At 42.0% G+C, this 26,645-nt stretch overlaps 1 protein-coding gene across 1 annotated transcript in view; it reads right to left on the bottom strand.

The window, feature by feature from the left end:
* HemK1 (HemK methyltransferase 1) overlaps positions 1-26,645 on the bottom strand; it is a 96,680-nt gene that overhangs the window by 43,501 nt on the left and 26,534 nt on the right. The gene's annotated exons all lie outside the window — the stretch shown is intronic.

Genomic DNA, 26,645 nt, shown 5'->3' with positions numbered 1-26,645 from the left:
TATATATATATATATATATATATATATATATATATATATATATATATATCACCACTACTTGTTATCACCTCCCCATTAGCCCCCTTCACTGAAGTTCCCATTTGCTCCCTTGTCTTCCGCATTTTATTTACCTCCTTCCAAAACATCTTTTTATTCTCCCTAAAATTTAATGATACTCTCTCACCCCAACTCTGATTTGCCCTCTTTTTCACCTCTTGCACCTTTCTCTTGACCTCCTGTCTCTTTCTTTCATACATCTCCCACTCATTTGCATTTTTTCCCTGCAAAAATCGTCCAAATGCCTCTCTCTTCTCTTTCACTAATAATCTTACTTCTTCATCCCACCACTCACTACCCTTTCTAATCAACCCACCTCCTACGCTTCTCATGCCACAAGCATCTTTTGCGCAAGCCATCACTGATTCCCTGAATACATCCCATTCCTCCCCCACTCCCCTTACCTCCTTTGTCCTCACCTTTTTCCATTCTGTATTCAGTTTCTCCTGGTACTTCCTCACACAAGTCTCCTTCCCAAGCTCACTTACTCTCACCACCCTCTTCCCCCCAACATTCTCTCTTCTTTTCTGAAAACCCATAAAAATCTTCACCTTCGCCTCCACAAGATAATGATCAGACATCCCTCCAGTTGCACCTCTCAGCACATTAACATCCAAAAGTCTCTCTTTCGCATGCCTGTCAATTAACACGTAATCCAATACCGCTCTCTCGCCATCTCTCCTACTTACATACGTATACTTATGTATATCTCGCTTTTTAAACCAGGTATTCCAAATCACCACTCCTTTTTCAGCACATAAATCTACAAGCTCTTCATTTCCATTTACAACACTGAACACCCCATGTATACCAATTATTCCCTCAACTGAAACATTACTCATCTTTGCATTGAAATCACCCATCACTATAACCTGGTCTTATGCATCAAAACCACTAACACACTCATTCAGCTGCTCCAAAAACACTTGCCTCTCATGATCTTTCTTCTCATGCCCAGGTGCATATGCACCAACAATCACCCATCTCTCTCCATCAACTTTCAGTTTTACCCATATTAATCTAGAATTTACTTTCTTACATTCTATCACATACTCCCACAACTCCTGTTTCAGGAGTATTGCTACTCCTTCTCTTGCTCTTGTCCTCTCACTAACCCCTGACTTTACTCACAAGACATTCCCAAACCATTCTTCCCCTTTACCCTTGAGCTTCGTTTCACTCAGAGCCAAAACATCCAGGTTCCTTTCCTCAAACATACTACCCATCTCTCCTTTTTTCACATCTTGGTTACATCCACACACATTTAGACACCCCAATCTGAGCCTAGGAGATGGAGTGAGTATTTTGAAGGTTTGTTGAATATGTTTGATGATAGAGTGGCAGATATAGGGTGTTTTGGTCGAGGTGGTGTGCAAAGTGAGAGGGTTAGGGAAAATGATTAGGTAAATAGAGAAGAGGTGGTAAAAGCTTTACGGGAGATGAAAGCCGGCAAAGCAGCAGGTTTGGATGGTATTGCAGTGGAATTTATTAAAAAGGGGGTGATTGTATAGTTGACTGGTTGGTAAGGTTATTCAATGTATGTATGATTCATGGTGAGGTGCCTGAGGATTGGCGGAATGCTTGCATAGTGCCATTGTACAAAGGCAAAGGGGATAAGAGTGAGTGCTCAAATTACAGAGGTATAAGTTTGTTGAGTATTCCTGGTAAATTATATGGGAGGGTATTGATTGAGAGGGTGAAGGCATGTACAGAGCATCAGATTGGGGAAGAGCAGTGTGGTTTCAGAAGTGGTGGAGGATGTGTGGATCAGGTGTTTGCTTTGAAGAATGTAAGTGAGAAATACTTAGAAAAACAAATGGATTTGTATGTAACATTTATGGATCTGGAGAAGGCATATCATAGAGTTCATAGAGATGCTCTGTGGAAGGTTTTAAGAATATATGGTGTGGGAGGCAAGTTGTTAGAAGCAGTGAAAAGTATTCATTGAGGATGTAAGGCTTGTGTACGTGTATGAAGAGAGGAAAGTGATTGGTTCTTAGTAAATGTAGGTTTGCGGCAGGGGTGTGTGATGTCTCCATGGTTGTTTAATTTGTTTATGGATGGGGTTGTTAGGGAGGTGAATGCAAGAGTTTTGGAAAGAGGGGCAAGTATGCAGTCTGTTGTGGATGAGAGAGCTTGGAAAGTGAGTCAGTTGTTGTTCGCTGATGATACAGCGCTGGTGGCTGATTCATGTAAGAAACTGCACAAGCTGGTGACTGAGTTTGGTAAAGTGTGTGAAAGAAGAAAGTCAAGAGTAAATGTGAATAAGAGTAAGGTTATTAGGTACAGTAGGGTTCAGGGTCAAGTCCATTGGGAGGTAAGTTTGAATGGAGAAAAACTGGAGGAAGTAAAGAGTTTTAGATATCTGGGAGTGGATCTGGCAGCGGATGGAACCATGGAAGCGGAAGTGAATCATAGGGTGGGGGAGGGGGCGAAAATCCTAGGAGCCTTGAAGAATGTTTGGAAGTTGAGAACATTATCTCGGAAAGCAAAAATGGGTATGTTTGAAGGAATAGTGGTTCCAACAATGTTGTATGGTTGCGAGGCGTGGGCTATGGATAGAGTTGTGCGCAGGAGGGTGGATGTGCTGAAAATGAGATGTTTGAGGACAATATGTGGTGTGAGGTTGTTTGATCGAGTAAGTAATGTAAGAGTGAGAGAGATGTGTGGAAATAAAAAGAGTGTGGTTGATAGAGCAGAAGAGGGTGTTTTGAAATGGTTTGGTCACATGGAGAGAAAGAGTGGGAAAGATTGACTAAGAGGATATATGTGTCAGAGGTGGAGGGAACGAGGAGAAGTGGGAGACCAAATTGGAGGTGGAAAGATGGACTGAAAAAGATTTTGAGTGATCGGGGCCTGAACATGCAGGAGGGTGAAAGGCGTCCAAGGAATAGAGTGAATTGGAAAGATGTGGTATACCGGGGTCGAAGTGCTGTCAATGGATTGAACCAGGGCATGTGAAGCGTCTGGGGTAAACCATGGAAAGTGTGTGGGGCCTGGATGTGGAAAGGGAGCTGTGGTTTCGGTGCATTATTACATGACAGCTAGAGACTGAGTGTGAACGAATGGGGCCTTTGGTGACTTTCCTAGCGCTACCTCGCACACATGAGGGGGGAGGGGGGTGTTATTCCATGTGTGGCGAGGTGGCGATGGGAACAAATAAAGGCAGACAGTATGAATTATGTACATGTGTATATATGTATATGTCCGTGTGTGTATATATATGTGTACATTGAGATGTATAGGTATATATATTTGCGCGTGTGGACGTATATGTATATACATGTGTATGTGGGCGGGTTGGGCCATTCTTTCGTCAGTTTCCTTGCGCTACCTCGCTAACGCGGGAGACAGCGACAAAGCAAAATAAATAAATATAAATAAATACATTAGAGGATGTGTGGATTAGGTGTTTGCTTTCAAGAATTTATGTGACAAATATTTAGAAAAGCAAATGGATCTGTATATAGCATTTATAGATCTGGAGAAGGCATATGATAGAGTTGATATAGATGCTCTGTGGAAGGTATTAAGAATATATGGTGTGGGAGGCAAGTTGTTAAAAGCAGTGAAAAGTTTTTATCGAGGATGTAAGGCGTGTGTACATGTAGTAAGAGAGGAAAGTGATTGGTTCTCAGTGAATTTAGGTTTGCAGAAGGGGTATGTGATGTCTCCATTGTTGTTTAATTTGTTTATTGATGGGGTTCATAGGGAGGTGAATGCAGGAATTTTGGAAAGAGGGGAAAGTATGCAGTCTGTTCTGGATGAGAGAGCTTGGGAAGTGTCACTTGTTGTTCACTGATGATACAGCGCTGGTGGCTGATTCAGGTGAGAAACTGCAGAAGCTGGTGGCTGAGTTTGGTAGTGTGTGAAAGAAGAAAGCTGAGAGTAAATGTGAATAAGAGCAAGGTTATTAGGTACAGTAGGGTTGAGGGACAAGTCAACTGGGAGGTAAGTTTGAATGGAGAAAAACTGGAGGAAGTGAAGCGTTTTAGATATCTGGGAGTGGGTTTGGCAGCGGATGGAACCATGGAAGCAAAAGTGAATTATAGGGTGGGGGAGGGGGCGAAAGTTCTGGGAGCATTGAAGAATGTTTGGAAGATGAGAACATTATCTTAGCAAGCAAAAATGGATATGTTTGAAGGAATAGTGGTTCCAAAAATGTTGTATGGTTGCGAGGCGTGGGCTATAGATAGAATTGTGCAGAGGAGGGTGGATGAGCTGGAAATGAGATGTTGAGGATAATATGTGGTGTGAGGTGGTTTGATCGAGTAAGTAATAATAGGGTAAGAGAGATGTGTAGTAATAAAGAGTGTGGTTGAGAGAGCAGAAGAGGGTGTTTTGAAATGGTTTGGTCACATGGAGAGAATGAGTGAAGAAAGTTTGACCAAAAGGACATATGTGTCACAGGTGGAGGGAACGAGGAGAAGTGGGAGACCAAATTAGGGGTGGAAAGATGGAGTAAAAAGGTTTTGAGTGATCGGGGCCTGAACATGCAGGAGGGCGAAAGGCATGCAAGGAATAGAGTGAATTGGAACGATGTGGTATGCCGGAGTCGACGTCCTGTTAATGCATTGAACCAGGGCATGTGAAGCGTCTGGGGTAAACCATGGAAAGTTCTGTGGGGCTTGGATTTGAAAAGAAAGCTATGGTTTCGGTGCATTATTACATGACAGCTAGAGACTGAGTGTGAACGAATGTGCCCTTTGTTGTCTTTTCCTAGCGCTACCTCGCGCACACGAGAGGGGAGGGGGTTGTTATTTCATGTGTGGCGGGTTGGAGATGGGAATGAATTAAAGCAGACAGTATGAATTTTGTACATGTGTATATATGTATATGTCTTTGTGCGTATATATATATATATATACGCTGAGATGTATAGGTATATATATATATGCGTGTGTGGACGTGTATGTATACACATGTGTATGTGGGTGGGTTGGGCCATTCTTTCGTCTGTTTCCTTGCGCTACCTCGCTAACATGGGAGACAGCGGTAAAAGAAAATCAAGAAATAAATGAATAATAAATCCTCCCCTCCTTGTATTATAACTTTCTAAAATGGGAAAAAGAAGAAGGAGTCATGCGGGGAGTGCTCATCCTCCTTGAAGGCTCAGATTGGGGTGTCTAAATGTGTGTGGATGTAACCAAGATGTGAAAAAAGGTAAGATAGGTAGTATGTTTGAGGAAAGGAACCTGGATGTTTTGTCTCTGAGTGAAACGAAGCTCAAGGGTAAAGGGGAAGAGTGGTTTGGGAATGTCTTGGGAGTAAAGTCAGGGGTTAGTGAGAGGACAAGAGCAAGGGAAGGATTAGCACTACTCCTGAAACAGGAGTTGTGGGAGTATGAGATAGAATGTAAGAAAGTAAATTCTAGATTAATATGGGTAAAACTGAAAGTTGATGGAGAGAGATGGGTGATTATTGGTGCATATGCACCTGGACATGAGAAGAAAGATCATGAGAGGCAAGTGTTTTGGGAGCAGCTGAATGAGTGTGTTAGCGGTTTTGATGCACAAGACCAGGTTATAGTGATGGGTGATTTGAATGCAAACGTGAGTAATGTGGCAGTTGAGGGGATAATTGGTATACATGGGGTGTTCAGTGTTGTAAATGGAAATGGTGAAGAGCTTGTAGATTTATGTGCTGAAAAAGGAGTGGTGATTGTGAATACCTGGTTTAAAAAGTGAGATATACATAAGTATATGTATATAAGTAGGAGAGATGGATTCATGTGAGAAACTGCAGAAGCTGGTGACTGAGTTTGGTAAAGTGTGTGAAAGAAGAAAGTTAAGAGTAAATGTGAATAAGAGCAAGGTTATTAGGTACAGTAGGGTTGAGGGTCAAGTCAATTGGGAGGTAAGTTTGAATGGAGAAAAACTCCAGAGAGCATTATTGGATTATGTGTTAATTTACAGGCGTGCGAAAGAGAGACTTTTGGATGTTAATATGCTGATAGGTGCAACTGGAGGGATGTCTGATCATTATCTTGTGGAGGCAAAGGTGAAGATTTGTATGGGTTTTCAGAAAAGAAGAGAAAATGTTGGGGTGAAGAGGGTGGTGAGAGTAAGTGAGCATGGGAAGGAGACTTGTGTGAGGAAGTACCAGGAGAGACTGAGTACAAAATGGAAAAAGGTGAGAACAACGGAGGTAAGGGGAGTGGGGGAGGAATGGGATGTATTTAGGGAAGCAGTGATGGCTTGCGCAAAAGATGCTTGTGGCATGAGAAGCGTGGGAGGTGGGTTGATTAGAAAGGGTAGTGAGTAGTGGGATGAAGAAGTAAGAATACCAGTGAACGAGAAGAGAGAGGCATTTGGACGATTTTTGCAGGGAAAAAATGCAAATGAGTGGGAGAGGAATAAAAGAAAGAGGCAGGAGGTCAAGAGAAACGTGCAAGAGGTGAAAAAGAGGGCAAATGAGAGTTGGGGTGAAAGAGTATCATTAAATTTTTGGGAGAATAAAAAGACGTTCTGAAAGGAGATAAAAAAAGTGCGTAAGACAAGGGAGCAAATGGGAACTTCAGTGAAAGGGGCTAATAGCGAGGTGATAACAAGTAGTGGTGATGTGAGAAGCAGATGGAGTGAGTATTTTGAAGGTTTGTTGAACGTGTTTGATGATAGAGTGGCAGATATATCATGTTTTGGTCGAGATGGTGTGCAAAGTGAGACTGTTAGGGAAAATGATTTGGTAAACAGAGAAGAGGTAGTAAAAGCTTTGCGGAAGATGAAAGCCGGTAAGGCAGCAGGTTTGGATGGTATTGCAGTGGAATTTATTAAAAAAGAGGGTGACTGTATTGTTGACTGGTTGATATGGTTATTTGATGTATGTATGATACATGGTGAGGTGCCAGAGGATTGGCAGAATGTTTGCATAGTGCCATTGTACAAAGGCAAAGGGGATAAGAGTGAGTGCTCAAATTACAGAGGTATAAGTTTGTTGAGTATTCCTGGTAAATTATATGTGAGGGTATTGATTGAGAGGGTGAAGGCATGTACAGAGCATAGATTGGGAAGAGCAGTGTGGTTTCAGAAGTGGTAGAGGATGTGTGGATCAGGTGTTTGCTTTGAAGAATGTATGTGAGAAATACTTAGAAAAGCAAATGGATTTGTTTGTAGCATTTATGGATCTGGAGAAGGCATATGATAGAGTTGATAGAGATGCTCTGTGGAAGGTATTAAGAATATATGGTGTGGGAGGAAAGTTGTTAGAAGCAGTGAAAAGTTTTTATCGAGGATGTAAGGCATGTGTACGCGTAGGAAGAGAGGAAAGTGATTGGTTCTCAGTGAATGTAGGTTTGCGGCAGGGGTGTGTGATGTCTCCATGGTCGTTTAATTTGTTTATGGATGGGGTTGTTAGGGAGGTGAATGCAAGAGTTTTGGAAAGAGGGGCAAGTATGAAGTCTGTTGGGGATGAGAGAGCTTGGGAAGTGAGTCAGTTGTTGTTCGCTGATGATACAGCGCTGGTGGCTGATTCATGTGAGAAACTGCAGAAGCTGGTGACTGAGTTTGGTAAAGTGTGTGAAAGAAGAAAGTTAAGAGTAAATGTGAATAAGAGCAAGGTTATTAGGTACAGTAGGGGTGAGGGTCAAGTCAATTGGGAGGTGAGTTTGAATGGAGAAAAACTGGAGGAAGTGAAGTGTTTTAGATATCTGGGAGTGGATCTGTCAGCGGATGGAACCATGGAAGCGGAAGTGGATCATAGGGTGGGGGAGGGGGCGAAAATTTTGGGAGCCTTGAAAAATGTGTGGAAGTCGAGAACATTATCTCGGAAAGCAAAAATGGGTATGTTTGAGGGAATAGTGGTTCCAACAATGCTGTATGGTTGCGAGGCGTGGGCTATGGATAGAGATGTGCGCAGGAGGATGGATGTGCTGGAAATGAGATGTTTGAGGACAATGTGTGGTGTGAGGTGGTTTGATCGAGTAAGTAACGTAAGGGTAAGAGAGATGTGTGGAAATAAAAAGAGCGTGGTCGAGAGAGCAGAAGAGGGTGTTTTGAAATGGTTTGGGCACATGGAGAGAATGAGTGAGGAGAGATTGACCAAGAGGATATATGTGTCGGAGGTGGAGGGAACGAGGAGAAGAGGGAGACCAAATTGGAGGTGGAAAGATGGAGTGAAAAAGATTTTGTGTGATCGGGGCCTGAACATGCAGGAGGGTGAAAGGAGGGCAAGAAATAGAGTGAATTGGAGTCATGTGGTATACAGGGGTTGACGTGCTGTCAGTGGATTGAAGCAAGGCATGTGAAGCGTCTGGGGTAAACCATGGAAAGCTGTGTAGGTATGTATATTTGCGTGTCTGGACGTGTGTATGTACATGTGTATGGGGGGGGGTTGGGCCATTTCTTTCGTCTGTTTCCTTGCGCTACCTCGCAAACGCGGGAGACAGCGACAAAGTAAAAAAAAAAAAAAAAAAATATATATATATATATATATATATATATATATTTATCCCTGGGGATAGGGGAGAAAGAATACTTCCCACGTATTCCCTGCGTGTCGTAGAAGGCGACTAAAAGGGGAGGGAGCGGGTGGCTGGAAATCCTCCCCTCTCGTCTTTTTTTTTAATTTTCCAAAAGAAGGAACAGAGAAGGGGGCCAGGTGAGGATTTTCCCTCTAAGGCCCAGTCCTCTTTTCTTAACGCTACCTCGCAAATGTGGGAAATGGCGAATCGTATGAAAAAAAATATATATATATATATATATATATATATATATAATATATATATATATATATATATATATATATATATATATATATATATATATGCTACTACGTTTGTAAATCGGGAACCATTGCAACACAAACCTCGCCAGGTGGTAGAGTTTCCCGCAGTGTATCGAGACAGACTTCCCCAGAACTTTTTTTAAAGGGGAAGTAAATGTTTATAGTTGTGTTACTGCAGTGATAGTTTTCATACATGGTGTTTTGAAGAGAAAATAGTGAAATTGGAGAAAAATGTAGCTTAGACATTGAAGCTTATTGATACAGTGGTTAAATTGATGAGAACTGCTATTGACGTTTGTGTAAATAAATCATACAATTCCTTTTTCCATAGCCAGAGGTTGAACCATTATGTGACATTCATTTTTTCATTCATTTCAAGCAAGAAGTTTCAGTTTTCTAAATTGTTTCTTACATTTTTCATATGTATATATATGTATGTGTGTGTGTGTGTGTGTGTGTGTATATGTGCGTATGTATGTGTATGTGTGTGTATGTGTATATGTATATATATATGTATATTATCCCTGGGGATAGGGGTGAAAGAATACTTCCCACGTATTCCTCGCGTGTCGTAGAAAGCGACTAGAGGGGACGGGAGCGGGGGGCCAGAAATCCTCCCCTCCTTGTATTAACTTTCTAAAATGGGAAACAGAAGAAGGAGTCACGCGGGGAGTGCTCATCCTCCTCGAAGGCTCAGAGTGGGGTGCCTAAATGTGTGTGGATGTAACCAAGATGTGAAAAAAGGAGAGATAGGTAGTATGTTTGAGGAAAGGAACCTGGATGTTTTGGCTCTGAGTGAAACGATGCTCAAGGGTAAAGGGGAAGAGTGGTTTGGGAATGTCTGGGGAGTAAAGTCAGGGGTTAGTGAGAGGACAAGAGCAAGGGAAGGAGTAGCAATACTCCTGAAACAGGAGTTGTGGGAGTATGTGATAGAATGTAAGAAAGTAAATTCTCGATTAATATGGGTAAAACTGAAAGTTGATGGAGAGAGGTGGGTGATTATTGGTGCATATGCACCCGGGCATGAGAAGAAAGATCATGAGAGGCAAGTGTTTTGGGAGCAGCTGAATGAGTGTGTTAGTGGTTTTGATGCACGAGACCGGGTTATAGTAATGGGTGATTTGAATGCAAAGGTGAGTAATGTGGCAGTTGAGGGAATAATTGGTATACATGGGGTGTTCAGTGTTGTAAATGGAAATGGTGAAGAGCTTGTAGATTTATGTGCTGAAAAAGGACTGATGATTGGGAATACCTGGTTTAAAAAGCGAGATATACATAAGTATACTTATGTAAGGAGGAGAGATGGCCAGAGAGCGTTATTGGATTACGTGTTAATTGACAGGCGTGCGAAAGAGAGACTTTTGGATGTTAATGTGCTGAGAGGTGCAACTGGAGGGATGTCTGATCATTATCTTGTGGAGGCTAAGGTGAAGATTTGTATGGGTTTTCAGAAAAGAAGAGTGAATGTTGGGGTGAAGAGGGTGGTGAGAGTAAGTGAGCTTGGGAAGGAGACCTGTGTGAGGAAGTACCAGGAGAGACTGAGTACAGAATGGAAAAAGGTGAGAACAATGGAAGTAAGGGGAGTGGGGGAGGAATGGGATGTATTTAGGGAATCAGTGATGGATTGCGTAAAAGATGCTTGTGGCATGAGAAGAGTGGGAGGTGGGTTGATTAGAAAGGGTAGTGAGTGGTGGGATGAAGAAGTAAGAGTATTAGTGAAAGAGAAGAGAGAGGCATTTGGACGATTTTTGCAGGGAAAAAATGAAATTGAGTGGGAGATGTATAAAAGAAAGAGACAGGAGGGCAAGAGAAAGGTGCAAGAGGTGAAAAAAAGGGCAAATGAGAGTTGGGGTGAGAGAGTATCATTAAATTTTAGAGAGAATAAAAAGATGTTCTGGAAGGAGGTAAATAAAGTGCGTAAGACAAGGGAGCAAATGGGAACTTCAGTGAAGGGCGCAAATGGGGAGGTGATAACAAGTAGTGGTGATGTGAGAAGGAGATGGAGTGAGTATTTTGAAGGTTTGTTGAATGTGTTTGATGATAGAGTGGCAGATATAGGGTGTTTTGGTCGAGGTGGTGTGCAAAGTGAGAGGGTTAGGGAAAATGATTTGGTAAACAGAGAAGAGGTAGTGAAAGCTTTGCGGAAGATGAAAGCCGGCAAGGCAGCAGGTTTGGATGGTATTGCAGTGGAATTTATTAAAAAAGGGGGTGACTGTATTATTGACTGGTTGGTAAGGTTATTTAATGTATGTATGACTCATGGTGAGGTGCCTGAGGATTGGCGGAATGCGTGCATAGTGCCATTGTACAAAGGCAAAGGGGATAAGAGTGAGTGCTCAAATTACAGAGGTATAAGTTTGTTGAGTATTCCTGGTAAATTATATGGGAGGGTATTGATTGAGAGGGTGAAGGCATGTACAGAGCATCAGATTGGGGAAGAGCAGTGTGGTTTCAGAAGTGGTAGAGGATGTGTGGATCAGGTGTTTGCTTTGAAGAATGTATGTGAGAAATACTTAGAAAAGCAAATGGATTTGTATGTAGCATTTATGGATCTGGAGAAGGCATATGATAGAGTTGATAGAGATGCTCTGTGGAAGGTATTAAGAATATATGGTGTGGGAGGCAAGTTGTTAGAAGCAGTGAAAAGTTTTTATCGAGGATGTAAGGCATGTGTACGTGTAGGAAGAGAGGAAAGTGATTGGTTCTCAGTGAATGTAGGTTTGCGGCAGGGGTGTGTGATGTCTCCATGGTTGTTTAATTTGTTTATGGATGGGGTTGTTAGGGAGGTAAATGCAAGAGTTTTGGAAAGAGGGGCAAGTATGAAGTCTGCTGGGGATGAGAGAGCTTGGGAAGTGAGTCAGTTGTTGTTCGCTGATGATACAGCGCTGGTGGCTGATTCATGTGAGAAACTGCAGAAGCTGGTGACTGAGTTTGGTAAAGTGTGTGGAAGAAGAAAGTTAAGAGTAAATGTGAATAAGAGCAAGGTTATTAGGTACAGTAGGGTTGAGGGTCAAGTCAATTGGGAGGTGAGTTTGAATGGAGAAAAACTGGAGGAAGTGAAGTGTTTTAGATATCTGGGAGTGGATCTGGCAGCGGATGGAACCATGGAAGCGGAAGTGGATCATAGGGTAGGGGAGGGGGCGAAAATTCTGGGGGCCTTGAAGAATGTGTGGAAGTCGAGAACATTATCTCGGAAAGCAAAAATGGGTATGTTTGAAGGAATAGTGGTTCCAACAATGTTGTATGGTTGCGAGGCGTGGGCTATGGATAGAGTTGTGCGCAGGAGGATGGATGTGCTGGAAATGAGATGTTTGAGGACAATGTGTGGTGTGAGGTGGTTTGATCGAGTGAGTAACGTAAGGGTAAGAGAGATGTGTGGAAATAAAAAAAGCGTGGTTGAGAGAGCAGAAGAGGGTGTTTTGAAGTGGTTTGGTCACATGGAGAGAATGAGTGAGGAAAGATTGACCAAGAGGATATATGTGTCAGAGGTGGAGGGAACGAGGAGAAGAGGGAGACCAAATTGGAGGTGGAAAGATGGAGTGAAAAAGATTTTGTGTGATCGGGGCCTGAACATGCAGGAGGGTGAAAGGAGGGCAAGGAATAGAGTGAATTGGAGCGATGTGGTATACCGGGGTTGACGTGCTGTCAGTGGATTGAATCAAGGCATGTGAAGCGTCTGGGGTAAACCATGGAAAGCTGTGTAGGTATGTATATTTGCGTGTGTGGACGTATGTATATAGATGTGTATGGGGGGGGTTGGGCCATTTCCTTCGTCTGTTTCCTTACGCTACTCGCAAACGCGGGAGAGAGCGACAAAGTATAATAATAATAATAATAATAATATATATATATATATATATATATATATATATATATATTTTTTTTTTTTTTTTTTTTTTTTTTTTTATATATATATATATATTATTATATTTATTTATTATACTTTGTCGCTGTCTCCCGCGTTTGCGAGGTAGTGCAAGGAAACAGACGAAAGAAATGGCCCGACCCCCCCATACACATGTATATACATACGTCCACACACGCAAATGTACATACCTACACAGCTTTCCATGGTTTACCCCAGACGCTTCACATGCCCTGCTTCAATCCACTGACAGCACGTCAACCCCGGTATACCACATCGCTCCAATTCACTCTATTCCTTGCCCTTCTTTCACCCTCCTGCATGTTCAGGCCCCGATCACACAAAATCTTTTTCACTCCATCTTTCCACCTCCAATTTGGTCTCCCTCTTCTCCTTGTTCCCTCCACCTCCGACACATATATCCTCTTGGTCAATCTTTCCTCACTCATCCTCTCCATGTGCCCAAACCACTTCAAAACACCCTCTTCTGCTCTCTCAACCACGCTCTTTTTATTTCCACACATCTCTCTTACCCTTACGTTACTCACTCGATCAAACCACCTCTCTCACCCCAACTCTCATTTGCCCTTTTTTTCACCTCTTGCACCTTTCTCTTGACCTCCTGTCTCTTTCTTTTATACATCTCCCACTCAATTGCATTTTTTCCCTGCAAAAATCGTCCAAATGCCTCTCTCTTCTCTTTCACTAATACTCTTACTTCTTCATCCCACCACTCACTACCCTTTCTAATCAACCCACCTCCCACTCTTCTCATGCCACAAGCATCTTTTGCGCAATCCATCACTGATTCCCTAAATACATCCCATTCCTCCCCCACTCCCCTTCCTTCCATTGTTCTCACCTTTTTCCATTCTGTACTCAGTCTCTCCTGGTACTTCCTCACACAGGTCTCCTTCCCAAGCTCACTTACTCTCACCACCCTCTTCACCCCAACATTCACTCTTCTTTTCTGAAAACCCATACAAATCTTCACCTTAGCCTCCACAAGATAATGATCAGACATCCCTCCAGTTGCACCTCTCAGCACATTAACATCCATAAGTCTCTCTTTCGCACGCCTGTCAATTAACACGTAATCCAATAACGCTCTCTGGCCATCTCTTCTACTTACGTAAGCATACTTATGTATATCTCGCTTTTTAAACCAGGTATTCCCAATCATCAGTCCTTTTTCAGCACATAAATCTACAAGCTCTTCACCATTCCCATTTACAACACTGAACACCCCATGTATACCAATTATTCCCTCAACTGCCACATTTTTACTCACCTTTGCATTCAAATCACCCATCACTATGACCCGGTCTCGTGCATCAAAACCACTAACACCCATTCAGCTGCTCCCAAAACACTTGCCTCTCTTGATCTTTCTTCTCATGCCCAGGTGCATATGCACCAATAATCACCCACCTCTCTCCATCAACTTTCAGTTTTACCCATATTAATCGAGAATTTACTTTCTTACACTCTATCACATACTCCCACAACTCCTGTTTCAGGAGTATTGCTACTCCTTCCCTTGCTCTTGTCCTCTCACTAACCCCTGACTTTACTCCCCAGACATTCCCAAACCACTCTTCCCCTTTACCCTTGAGCTTCGTTTCACTCAGAGCCAAAACATCCAAGTTCCTTTCCTCAAACATACTACCTATCTCTCCTTTTTTCACATCTTGGTTACATCCACACACATTTAGGCACCCCACTCTGAGCCTTCGAGGAGGATGAGCACTCCCCGCGTGACTCCTTCTTCTGTTTCCCATTTTAGAAAGTTAATACAAGGAGGGGAGGATTTCTGGCCCCCCCGCTCCCGTCCCCTCTAGTCGCTTTCTACGACACGCGAGGAATACGTGGGAAGTATTCTTTCACACCTATCCCCAGGGATAATATACATATATATATATACATATATACATATAGATATATATATATATATATATACTGGCCCACCAGTGATGCTACTACGTTTGTGAATCGGGAACCATTGCAACACAAACCTCGCCAGGTGGTAGAGTTTCCCGCAGTGTATCGAGACAGACTTCCTCAGAACTTTTTTTTTAAAGGGGAAGTAAATGTTTATAGTTGTGTTACTGGAGTGATAGTTTTCATACATGGTGTTTTGACAAGAAAATAGTGAAATTGGAGAAAAATGTAGCTTAGACATTGAAGCATATTGATACAGTGGTTAAATTGATGAGAACTGCTATTGATGTTTGTGTAAATAAATTATACATTTCCTTTTTCCATAGCCAGAGGTTGAACCATTATGTGACATTCATTTTTTCATTCATTTCAAGCTAGAAGCTTCAGTTTTCTAAATTGTTTCTTACATTCTTCATATGTATATATATGTATGTGTGTGAGTGTATATGTGCGTATGTATGTGTATGTGTGTGTATGTGTATATGTATATATATATGTATATTATCCCTGGGGATAGGGGTGAAAGAATACTTCCCACGTATTCCTCGCGTGTCGTAGAAAGCGACTAGAGGGGACGGGAGCGGGGGGCCAGAAATCCTCCCCTCCTTGTATTAACTTTCTAAAATGGGAAACAGAAGAAGGAGTCACGCGGGGAGTGCTCATCCTCCTCGAAGGCTCAGAGTGGGGTGCCTAAATGTGTGTGGATGTAACCAAGATGTGAAAAAAGGAGAGATAGGTAGTATGTTTGAGGAAAGGAACCTGGATGTTTTGGCTCTGAGTGAAACGAAGCTCAAGGGTAAAGGGGAAGAGTGGTTTGGGAATGTCTGGGGAGTAAAGTCAGGGGTTAGTGAGAGGACAAGAGCAAGGGAAGGAGTAGCAATACTCCTGAAACAGGAGTTGTGGGAGTATGTGATAGAATGTAAGAAAGTAAATTCACGATTAATATGGGTAAAACTGAAAGTTGATGGAGAGAGGTGGGTGATTATTGGTGCATATGCACCCGGGCATGAGAAGAAAGATCATGAGAGGCAAGTGTTTTGGGAGCAGCTGAATGAGTGTGTTAGTGGTTTTGATGCACGAGACCGGGTTATAGTGATGGGTGATTTGAATGCAAAGGTGAGTAATGTGGCAGTTGAGGGAATAATTGGTATACATGGGGTGTTCAGTGTTGTAAATGGAAATGGTGAAGAGCTTGTAGATTTATGTGCTGAAAAAGGACTGATGATTGGGAATACCTGGTTTAAAAAGCGAGATATACATAAGTATACTTATGTAAGTAGGAGAGATGGCCAGAGAGCGTTATTGGATTACGTGTTAATTGACAGGCGTGCGAAAGAGAGACTTTTGGATGTTAATGTGCTGAGAGGTGCAACTGGAGGGATGTCTGATCATTATCTTGTGGAGGCTAAGGTGAAGATTTGTATGGGTTTTCAGAAAAGAAGAGTGAATGTTGGGGTGAAGAGGGTGGTGAGAGTAAGTGAGCTTGGGAAGGAGACCTGTGTGAGGAAGTACCAGGAGAGACTGAGTACAGAATGGAAAAAGGTGAGAACAATGGAAGTAAGGGGAGTGGGGGAGGAATGGGATGTATTTAGGGAAGCAGTGATGGATTGCGCAAAAGATGCTTGTGGCATGAGAAGAGTGGGAGGTGGGTTGATTAGAAAGGGTAGTGAGTGGTGGGATGAAGAAGTAAGAGTATTAGTGAAAGAGAAGAGAGAGGCATTTGGACGATTTTTGCAGGGAAAAAATGCAATTGAGTGGGAGATGTATAAAAGAAAGAGACAGGAGGTCAAGAGAAAGGTGCAAGAGGTGATAAAAAGGGCAAATGAGAGTTGGGGTGAGAGAGTATCATTAAATTTTAGGGAGAATAAAAAGATGTTCTGGAAGGAGGTAAATAAAGTGCGTAAGACAAGGGAGCAAATGGGAACTTCAGTGAAGGGCGCAAATGGGGAGGTGATAACAAGTAGTGGTGATGTGAGAAGGAGATGGAGTGAGTATTTTGAAGGTTTGTTGAATGTGTTTGATGATAGAGTGGCAGATATAGGGTGTTTTGGTCGAGGTGGTGTGCAAAGTGAGAGGGTTAGGGAAAATGATTTGGTAAACAGAGAAGAGGTAGTGAAAGCTTTGCGGAAGATGAAAGCCGGCAAGGCAGCAGGCTTGGATGGTATTGCAGTGGAATTTATTAAAAAAGGGGGTGACTGTATTGTTGACTGGTTGGTAAGATTATTTAATGTATGTATGACTCATGGTGAGGTGCCTGAGGATTGGCGGAATGCGTGCATAGTGCCATTGTACAAAGGCAAAGGGGATAAGAGTGAGTGCTCAAATTACAGAGGTATAAGTTTGTTGAGTATTCCTGGTAAATTATATGGGAGGGTATTGATTGAGAGGGTGAAGGCATGTACAGAGCATCAGATTGGGGAAGAGCAGTGTGGTTTCAGAAGGTGGTAGAGGATGTGTGGATCAGGTGTTTGCTTTGAAGAATGTATGTGAGAAATACTTAGAAAAGCAAATGGATTTGTATGTAGCATTTATGGATCTGGAGAAGGCATATGATAGAGTTGATAGAGATGCTCTGTGGAAGGTATTAAGAATATATGGTGTGGGAGGAAAGTTGTTAGAAGCAGTGAAAAGTTTTTATCGAGGATGTAAGGCATGTGTACGTGTAGGAAGAGAGGAAAGTGATTGGTTCTCAGTGAATGTAGGTTTGCGGCAGGGGTGTGTGATGTCTCCATGGTTGTTTAATTTGTTTATGGATGGGGTTGTTAGGGAGGTAAATGCAAGAGTTTTGGAAAGAGGGGCAAGTATGAAGTCTGTTGGGGATGAGAGAGCTTGGGAAGTGAGTCAGTTGTTGTTCGCTGATGATACAGCGCTGGTGGCTGATTCATGTGAGAAACTGCAGAAGCTGGTGACTGAGTTTGGTAAAGTGTGTGAAAGAAGAAAGTTAAGAGTAAATGTGAATAAGAGCAAGGTTATTAGGTACAGTAGGGTTGAGGGTCAAGTCAATTGGGAGGTGAGTTTGAATGGAGAAAAACTGGAGGAAGTGAAGTTTTTAGATATCTGGGAGTGGATCTGGCAGCGGATGGAACCATGGAAGCGGAAGTGGATCATAGAGTGGGGGACGGGGGCGAAAATTCTGGGGGCCTTGAAGAATGTGTGGAAGTCGAGAACATTATCTCGGAAAGCAAAAATGGGTATGTTTGAAGGAATAGTGGTTCCAACAATGTTGTATGGTTGTGAGGCGTGGGCTATGGATAGAGTTGTGCGCAGGAGGATGGATGTGCTGGAAATGAGATGTTTGAGGACAATGTGTGGTGTGAGGTGGTTTGATCGAGTGAGTAACGTAAGGGTAAGAGAGATGTGTGGAAATAAAAAGAGCGTGGTTGAGAGAGCAGAAGAGGGTGTTTTGAAGTGGTTTGGGCACATGGAGAGAATGAGTGAGGAAAGATTGACCAAGAGGATATATGTGTCGGAGGTGGAGGGAACGAGGAGAAGAGGGAGACCAAATTGGAGGTGGAAAGATGGAGTGAAAAAGATTTTGTGTGATCGGGGCCTGAACATGCAGGAGGGTGAAAGGAGGGCAAGGAATAGAGTGAATTGGAGCGATGTGGTATACCGGGGTTGACGTGCTGTCAGTGGATTGAATCAAGGCATGTGAAGCGTCTGGGGTAAACCATGGAAAGCTGTGTAGGTATGTATATTTGCGTGTGTGGACGTATGTATATACATGTGTATGGGGTGGGGTTGGGCCATTTCTTTCGTCTGTTTCCTTGCGCTACCTCGCAAACGCGGGAGACAGCGACAAAGTATAATAAAAAAAATAATAAATATATACATACACACACACACACACACACACACACACACACATATGCACATATACACACACACGCATACATATATATACATATGAAAAATGCAAGAAACAATTTAGAAAACTGAAACTTCTAGCTTGAAATGAATGAAAAAAAGGAATGTCACATAATGGTTCAACCTCTGGCTATGGAAAAAAGGAAATGTATAATTTATTTACACAAACGTCAATAGCAGTTCTCATCAATCTAACCACTGTATCAATAAGCTTCAATGTCTAAGCTACATTTTTCTCCAATTTCACTATTTTCCTTCACATACACACACACATACGCACATATACACACACACACGCATACATATATATACATATGAGAAATGTAAGAAACAATTTAGAAAACTGAAACTTCTAGCTTGAAATGAATGAAAAAAAGGAATGTCACATAATGGTTCAACCTCTGGCTATGGAAAAAAGGATATGTATAATTTATTTACACAAACGTCAATAGCAGTTCTTATCAATTTAACCACTGTATCAATAAGCTTCAATGTCTAAGCTACATTTTCTCCAATTTCACTATTTTCCTTCACATTTTCAATTGTGTCTGAAGGTTCTACTTCAAGAGTGATTGTTTTTCCAGTAAGAGTCTTCACATCTTGGTTACATCCACACACATTTAGGCACCCCACTCTGAGCCTTCGAGGAGGATGCTTTACTTGTGGTGCTGACTTCCCTCTTTAAATTTGATCGCCGTTTCCCGCGTACTTCACTTTCTTGGAATAGATTAAATTTTAGGGAGAATAAAAAGATGTTCTGGAAGGAGGTAAATAAAGTGCGTAAGACAAGGGAGCAAATGGGAACTTCGGTGAAGGGCGCAAGTGGGGAGGTGATAACAAGTAGTGGTGATGTGAGAAGGAGATGGAGTGAGTATTTTGAAGGTTTGTTGAATGTGTTTGATGATAGAGTGGCAGATATAGGGTGTTTTGGTCGAGGTGGTGTGCAAAGTGATAGGGTTAGGGAAAATGATTTGGTAAACAGAGAAGAGGCAGTGAAAGCTTTGCGGAAGATGAAAGCCGGCAAGGCAGCGGGTTTGGATGGTATTGCAGTGGAATTTATTAAAAAAGGGGGTGACTGTATTGTTGACTGGTTGGTAAGGTTATTTAATGTATGTATGACTCATGGTGAGGTGCCTGAGGATTGGCGGAATGCGTGCATAGTGCCATTGTACAAAGGCAAAGGGGATAAGAGTGAGTGCTCAAATTACAGAGGTATAAGTTTGTTGAGTATTCCTGGTAAATCATATGGGAGGGTATTGATTGGGAGGGTGAAGGCATGTACAGAGCATCAGATTGGGGAAGAGCAGTGTGGTTTCAGAAGTGGTAGAGGATGTGTGGATCAGGTGTTTGCTTTGAAGAATGTATGTGAGAAATACTTAGAAAAGCAAATGGATTTGTATGTAGCATTTATGGATCTGGAGAAGGCATATGATAGAGTTGATAGAGATGCTCTGTGGAAGGTATTAAGAATATATGGTGTGGGAGGCAAGTTGTTAGAAGCAGTGAAAAGTTTTTATCGAGGATGTAAGGCATGTGTACGTGTAGGAAGAGAGGAAAGTGATTGGTTCTCAGTGAATGTAGGTTTGCGGCAGGGGTGTGTGATGTCTCCATGGTTGTTTAATTTGTTTATGGATGGGGTTGTTAGGGAGGTAAATGCAAGAGTTTTGGAAAGAGGGGCAAGTATGAAGTCTGTTGGGGATGAGAGAGCTTGGGAAGTGAGTCAGTTGTTGTTCGCTGATGATACAGCGCTGGTGGCTGATTCATGTGAGAAACTGCAGAAGCTGGTGACTGAGTTTGGTAAAGTGTGTGGAAGAAGAAAGTTAAGAGTAAATGTGAATAAGAGCAAGGTTATTAGGTACAGTAGGGTTGAGGGTCAAGTCAATTGGGAGGTGAGTTTGAATGGAGAAAAACTGGAGGAAGTGAAGTGTTTTAGATATCTGGGAGTGGATCTGGCAGCGGATGGAACCATGGAAGCGGAAGTGGATCATAGGGTGGGGGAGGGGGCGAAAATCCTGGGGGCCTTGAAGAATGTGTGGAAGTCGAGAACATTATCTCGGAAAGCAAAAATGGGTATGTTTGAAGGAATAGTGGTTCCAACAATGTTGTATGGTTGCGAGGCGTGGGCTATGGATAGAGTTGTGCACAGGAGGATGGATGTGCTGGAAATGAGATGTTTGAGGACAATGTGTGGTGTGAGGTGGTTTGATCGAGTGAGTAACGTAAGGGTAAGAGAGATGTGTGGAAATAAAAAGAGCGTGGTTGAGAGAGCAGAAGAGGGTGTTTTGAAGTGGTTTGGGCACATGGAGAGGATGAGTGAGGAAAGATTGACCAAGAGGATATATGTGTCGGAGGTGGAGGGAACAAGGAGAAGAGGGAGACCAAATTGGAGGTGGAAAGATGGAGTGAAAAAGATTTTGTGTGATCGGGGCCTGAACATGCAGGAGGGTGAAAGGAGGGCAAGGAATAGAGTGAATTGGAGCGATGTGGTATACCGGGGTTGACGTGCTGTCAGTGGATTGAAGCAGGGTATGTGAAGCGTCTGGGGTAAACCATGGAAAGCTGTGTAGGTATGTATATTCGTGTGTGTGGACGTATGTATATACATGTGTATGGGGGGGGTTGGGCCATTTCTTTCGTCTGTTTCCTTGCGCTACCTCGAAAACGCGAGAGACAGTGACAAAGTATAATAAAAAATATAAAAATAAATATATATATATATATACATATATATATATATATATATATATATATATGTACATTTCAGCGTTTTAACTGGATATGGTGAAGAGCTTGTAGATTTATGTGGTGAAAAAGGACTGGGGATTGGGAATACCTGGTTTAAAAAGAGAGATTACATAAGTATACGTCTGTAAGTCAATTGGGAGGTAAGTTTGAATGGAGAAAAACTGGAGGAAGTAAAGAGTTTTAGATATCTGGGAGTGGATCTGGCAGCGGATGGAACCATGGATAGCGGAAGTGAATCATAGGGTGTGGGAGGGGGCGAAAATCCTGGGAGCCTTGAAGAATGTGTGGAAGTTGAGAACATTATCTCGGAAAGCAAAAATGAGTATGTTTGAAGGAATAGTGGTTCCAACAATGTTGTATGGTTGCGAGGCGTGGGCTATGGATAGAGTCGTGCGCAGGAGGGTGGATGTGCTGGAAATGAGATGTTTGAGGACAATGTGTGGTGTGAGGTGGTTTGATCGAGTAAGTAATGTAAGGGTAAGAGAGATGTGTGGAAAAAAAGAGCGTGGTTGAGAGAGCAGAAGAGAGTGTTTTGAAATGGTTTGGGCACATGGAGAGAATAAGTGAGGAAAGATTGACCAAGAGGATATATGTGTCAGAGGTGGAGGGAACGAGGAGAAGTGGGAGACAAAATTGGAGGTGGAAAGATGGAGTGAAAAAGATTTTGTGTGATCGGGCCCTGAACATGCAGGAGGGTGAAAGGCGGGCAAGGAATAGAGTGAATTGGATAGATGTAGTATACCGGGGTTGACGTGCTGTCAGTGGATTGAATCAGGGCATGTGAAGCGTCTGGGGTAAACCATGGAAAGTCGTGTGGGGCCTGGATTTGGAAAGGGAGCTGTGGTTTCAGGCATTATTGTATGACAGCTAGAGACTGAGTGTGAACCAATGGGGCCTTTGTTGTCTTTTCCTAGCCCTACCTCGCACACATGAGGGGGGAGGGGGATGGTATTCCATGTGTGATGAGGTGGCGATGTAAATGAATAAAGGCAGAAAGTAACAACCCCATCCATAAACAAATTAAACAACCATGGAGACATCACACACCCCTGCCGCAAACCTACATTCACTGAGAACCAATCACTTTCCTCTCTTCCTACACATACACATGCATTACATCCTCGATAAAAACTTTTCACTGCTTCTAACAACTTGCCTCCCACACCATATATTCTTAATACCTTCCACAGAGCATCTCTATCAACTCTATCATATGCCTTCTCCAGATCCATAAATGCTACATACAAATCCATTTGCTTTTCTAAGTATTTCTCACATACATTCTTCAAAGCAAACACCTGATCCACACATCGTCTACCACTTCTGAAACCACACTGCTCCTCCCCAATCTGATGCTCTGTACATGCCTTCACCCTCTCAATCAATACCCTCCCATATAATTTACCAGGAATACTCAACAAACTTATACCTCTGTAATTTGAGTACTCACTCTTATCCCCTTTGCCTTTGTACAATGGCACTATGCACGCATTCTGCCAATCCTCAGGCACCTCACCATGAGTCATACATACATTAAATAACCTTACCAACCAGTCAATAATACAGTCACCACCTCTTTTAATAAATTCGACTGCAATGCCATCCAAACCTGCTGCCGTGCCGGCTTTCATCTTCCGCAAAGCTTTTACTACCTCATCTCTGTTTACCATATCATTTTCCCTAACCCTCTCACTTTGCACACCACCTCGACCAAAACACCCTATATCTGCCACTCTATCGTCAAACACATTCAACAAACCTTCAAAATACTCACTCCATCTCCTTCTCACATCACCACTACGTGTTATCACCTCCCCATTTGCGCCCTTCACTGAAGTTCCCATTTGCTCCCTTGTCTTATGCACTTTATTTACCTCCTTCCAGAACATCTTTTTATTCTCCCTAAAATCTAATGATACTCTCTCACCCCAACTCTCATTTGCCCTCTTTTTCATCTCTTGCACCTTCTCTTGACCTCTTGTCTCTTTCTTTTATACATCTCCCACTCAACTGCATTTTTTCCCTGCAAAAATCGTCCAAACGCCTATATATATATATATATATATATATATATATATATATATATATATATATATATATATATATATATATTGTTCCATATATATATATATTATCCCTGGGGATAGTGGAGAAAGAATACTTCCCACGTATTCCCTGCGTGTCGTAAAAGGCGACTAAAAGGGAAGGGAGCGGGGGGCTGGAAATCCTCCCCTCTCGTTTTTTAATTTTCCAAAAGAAGGAACAGAGAAGGGGGCCAGGTGAGGATATTCCACAAAGGCCCAGTCCTCTGTTCTTAACGCTACCTCACTAACGCGGGAAATGGCAAATAGTTTGAAAAAAAATAAAAATATATATATATATATATATATATATATATATATATATATATATATATATATATATATATATTTTTTTTTTTTTTTACTTTGTCGCTGTCTCCCGCGTTTGCGAGGTAGCGCAAGGAAACAGACGAAAGAAATGGCCCAACCCCCCCCATACACATGTATATACATACGTCCACACACGCAAATATACATACCTACACAGCTTTCCATGGTTTACCCCAGACGCTTCACATGCCTTGATTCAATCCACTGACAGCACGTCAACCCCGGTATACCACATCGCTCCAATTCACTCTATTCCTTGCCCTCCTTTCACCCTCCTGCATGTTCAGGCCCCGATCACACAAAATCTTTTTCACTCCATCTTTCCACCTCCAATTTGGTCTCCCTCTTCTCCTTGCTCCCTCCACCTCCGACACATATATCCTCTTGGTCAATCTTTCCTCACTCATCCTCTCCATGTCCCCAAACCACTTCAAAACACCCTCTTCTGCTCTCTCAACCACGCTCTTTTTATTTCCACACATCTCTATTACTCTTACGTTACTCACTCGATCAAACCACCTCACACCACACATTGTCCTCAAACATCTCATTTCTAGCACATCCATCCTCCTGCGCACAACTCTATCCATAGCCCACGCCTCGCAACCATACAACATTGTTGGAACCACTATTCCTTCAAACATACCCATTTTTGCTTTCCGAGATAATGTTCTCGACTTCCACACATTCTTCAAGGCCCCCAGAATTTTCGCCCCCTCCCCCACCCTATGATCCACTTCCGCTTCCATGGTTCCATCCGCTGCCAGATCCACTCCCAGATATCTAAAACACTTCACTTCCTCCAGTTTTTCTCCATTCAAACTCACCTCCCAATTGACTTGACCCACAACCCTACTGTACCTAATAACCTTGCTCTTATTCACATTTACTCTTAACTTTCTTCTTCCACACACTTTACCAAACTCAGTCACCAGCTTCTGCAGTTTCTCACATGAATCAGCCACCAGCGCTGTATCATCAGCGAACAACAACTGACTCACTTCCCAAGCTCTCTCATCCCCAACAGACTTCATACTTGTCCCTCTTTCCAAAACTCTTGCATTTACCTCCCTAACAACCCCATCCATAAACAAATTAAACAACCATGGAGACATCACACACCCCTGCCGCAAACCTACATTCACTGAGAACCAATCACTTTCCTCTCTTCCTACACGTACACATGCCTTACATCCTCGAAAAAAATTTTCACTGCTTCTAACAACTTTCCTCCCACACCATATATTCTTAATACCTTCCACAGAGCATCTCTATCAGCTCTATCATATGCCTTCTCCAGATCCATAAATGCTACATACAAATCCATTTGCTTTTCTAAGTATTTCTCACATACATTCTTCAAAGCAAACACCTGATCCACACATCCTCTACCACTTCTGAAACCACACTGCTCTTCCCCAATCTGATGCTCTGTACATGCCTTCACCCTCTCAATCAATACCCTCCCATATAATTTACCAGGAATACTCAACAAACTTATACCTCTGTAATTTGAGCATTCACTCTTATCCCCTTTGCTTTTGTACAATGGCACTATGCACGCATTCCGCCAATCCTCCGGCACCTCACCATGAGTCATACATACATTAAATAACCTTACCATCCAGTCAACAATATAGTCACCCCCTTTTTTAATAAATTCCACACATATATATATATATATATATATATATATATATATATATATATTATATATTATATATATATTATATATAATATATATATATATATATATATATATATATATATATATATATATATATATATATTATATATTATATATATATTATATATAATATATATTATATTATATATATTATATATATATTATCCCTGGCGATAGGGGATTAAGAGTACTTCCCACGTATTCCCTGCGTGTCGTAGAAGGCGACTAAAAGGGGAGGGAGCGGGAGGCTGGAAATCCTCCCCTCTCGTTTTTTTTTAATTTTCCAAACGAAGGAACAGAGGAGGGCCAGGTGAGGATATTTCCACAAAGGCCCAGTCCTCTGTTCTTAATGCTACCTCACTAATGCGGGAAATGGCGAATAGCTTAAAAGAAAGAAGAAAAAAATATATATATATATATATATATATAAATTTTTTTTTTTTTTTTTTAATTTTCCAAAAGAAGGAACAGAGGGGGCCAGGTGAGGATATTCCGAAAAAGGCCCAGTCCTCTGTTCTTAACGCTACCTCGCTAATGCGGGAAATGGCGAATAGTTTGAAAAAAAAAAAAAAAAAAAAAAAAAAAATATATATATATATATATATATTTTTTTTTTTTCATACTATTCGCCATTTCCCGCGATAGCGAGGTAGCGTTAAGAACAGAGGACTGGGCCTTTGAGGGAATATCCTCACCTGGACCTCTTCTCTGTTCCTTCTTTTGGAAAATTAAAAAAAAAAAAAAAAAAAAACGAGAGGGGAGGATTTCCAGCCCCCCGCTCCCTTCCCTTTTAGTCGCCTTCTACGACACGCAGGGAATACGTGGGAAGTACTCTTTCTCCCCTATCCCCAGGGAAATATATATATATATATATATATATATATATATATATATATATAAATATATATATATAAGAGTGAGTGCTCAAATTTCAGAGGTATAAGTTTGTTGAGTATTCCTGGTAAATTATATGGGAGGGTATTGATTGAGAGGGTGAAGGCATGTACAGAGCATCAGATTGGGGAAGGGCAGTGTGGTTTCAGAAGTGGTAGAGGATGTGTGGATCAGGTGTTTGCTTTGAAGAATGTATGTGAGAAATACTTAGAAAAGCAAATGGATTTGTATGTAGCATTTATGGATCTGGAGAAGGCATATGATAGAGTTGATAGAGATGCTCTGTGGAAGGTATTAAGAATATATGGTGTGGGAGGCAAGTTGTTAGAAGGAGTGAAAAGTTTTTATCGAGGATGTAAGGCATGTGTACGTGTAGGAAGAGAGGAAAGTGATTGGTTCTCAGTGAATGTAGGTTTGCGGCAGGGGTGTGTGATGTCTCCATGGTTGTTTAATTTGT

Source organism: Panulirus ornatus, chromosome 35 (assembly GCF_036320965.1).
Source record: "Panulirus ornatus isolate Po-2019 chromosome 35, ASM3632096v1, whole genome shotgun sequence".
In the NCBI taxonomy this organism is placed as follows: Eukaryota; Metazoa; Arthropoda; class Malacostraca; order Decapoda; family Palinuridae; genus Panulirus; species Panulirus ornatus.
Note: the sequence above shows the minus strand (reverse complement) of the source record. Positions and strands in the feature narration are given on the sequence as shown.